The sequence below is a fragment of the Macadamia integrifolia genome, chromosome 10 (genome assembly GCF_013358625.1).
Source record: "Macadamia integrifolia cultivar HAES 741 chromosome 10, SCU_Mint_v3, whole genome shotgun sequence".
NCBI lineage: Eukaryota > Viridiplantae > Streptophyta > Magnoliopsida > Proteales > Proteaceae > Macadamia > Macadamia integrifolia.
The window spans coordinates 25,961,806-25,963,992 of NC_056566.1; the positions used below are offsets into that span (position 1 = coordinate 25,961,806).

Below are 2,187 nucleotides of genomic sequence, written 5' to 3' on the forward strand. Positions count from 1 at the left end.
GTAAAAAAGTCAAGATGGCTTAAAACTATATAATACTGTAATTTCAGTATGCAAAGACTCGAAGCAATCCACTAAGATAAAAAATAATACAAGGAATAATCAAACATTTGCTAAATTGATATTGATTGTCAACCAGTAATTACAATGGTCAAGTAAAAAAATTTAAATTATAATGGTTCTGTCATCAGATTCTTTATTAGGTTGGTTCATTGACCATCGAATGACACACTCATTGTAAAATCTGTAGACCACTTGATAGAAGCAAAAGCAAGGAAGTAAAATATAGAAGACAAATAATATTGGTGGCAACCCCTGACCTATAAGTTGAAAATATGCACCACCAGATTGGATCATAATAGCTACATCGATTACCTCAAGTTGATGCAACATATCAACTGCTTCTAGGTCACCCTCATTTACGGAGTACACATCAGCAAGTGACTGATTGGATATACCAGGAAACATGACTCCAAAACATGACAAATCCATCTCAGAATCTTGATGAGTTCTCTGTTTTTCTGTCATGTCACTTGGATTCTGTGACCATGAATCATGAGAACCATAAAATAATTGGCCCTTCTGTATCCCATGACACTCATACTCAGAATCAAGTAGTTCTTCAATGCCTTGGATGTTGAAGGCGAGAGGAACTTCTCCTTAGATCTAGTTCTATGTTGTCACTAGTTGGTTCTCTGATGGAGATCCATACCCACTTCCATTACCACTCTGGATGCCCAACAATTATCTCTGATGCTTTTTTTTCTCCTCTCATTTGGAGAGAGGTATGTAAGATGCTGCATATGGATTCAAAGAAGACATTCCTACAGGCTTCATTGTCTAAGCTTATTGAAGATCTCTCTGCTCAAAGGTGTAAGTATCACCAGATGCAATGCATGATTAATATTGTAGAAGAGAACCAGAGAATGGTGTGGCTGTAGCCATTTCAATAAATAAAAAAAAAAAAATAGGACTACTCATACAAAGGGATTTTTATTCAATTCAAAGAAGGAACTGATACCAAAAAAATAAATAAATAACCTTTGTCATGATATAAGAAAACATAATATTGATAACTTTTATACCTTGCAAACTTGTCCCTGAGGTCACCCAGAAACTGCAGTCTACCACAGTCAAACATTTTGTACAACATATCACATGGATATTCGCAGATCACCATAGAGCCTCAATCTGTGGAAAAGTTGAAGTTAACAAAAATTCAAACTGCAAGTTGAAGCATTTCATATCATCAATAACTCCTGCACAACAAAGTAAATCATTTCAGATTGGCATCCTTAGAACATGTCAAGCATTGGTGCATAAATGGTTTTCAACACTATTTCATGTCCCAATCGGTCAGCATTATGGAGAGTGCGTTCCAATCATGAAGGACAAATTGGAAACATGAAACATACAACACAAAGTCATTCTAAATGGGAAGCAGGCTTTACTGATTAATATTCCTGGATATTGGTTGCTCTCAAAGACAACAAATCACAAGTACAAGCAAATAAAATACACTGATCAATAGCCCAATAATCCAAAACCACTACTCCCATAAAATCAGAACTATTTTGGAAAATTTATGATATGTGTCCCTTGCAGCAACCAATCACACTTCAGTTTCCACAATCTGGTACAATCGCAATACCCATAAACTAAAAAACAAATCAATAGAACAAAACTAAAAGAACCCATTTAAAATGGGAAGAGAAAACAAAACAATTACTTTAAATGTTTTTTTAAACCCACAACACCCTCTCCCCACCCCCCAAACATACAAAATTTGTTTCTGTGAGAAATCAAATACGTTTACCCTATTAAAATAAAGGTCATGAATCCAAATCAGAGAAGTGAGACAAAATAAGGATTTAAATAAATAACACAGATTGCTTCAACGAATCCTTATCTCTGGCTGCAAGAGGAACAAACAGATAAGGTCCGAAGATCAGACAAGATGTGGAAAGGGAAATGCTATACCTTCCAATCGATCGCATGGAAGAAACCCATAAAATTCTCATAAGCAGGCTGAAAACCAGTTTTGAGTCCCGCACTGAATGTCTCACAAGCCTTTGCAAGTAGTCCTGTTCAAATAGTTCAAAAACCTCCATATGGTTTTTATTGACCAGGAGAAAGCATACGATAGAGTATCGAGAGAGCTAATTTGGCAGGTTCTATAGAAGAGAAGGG

General features: G+C 35.8%; 1 pseudogene; it reads right to left on the reverse strand.

Annotated features, from left to right (window-relative positions):
* On the reverse strand, window positions 1-1,076 carry LOC122092332 (annotated as a pseudogene).
* Between the last annotated feature and the right edge of the window lie 1,111 nt (window positions 1,077-2,187).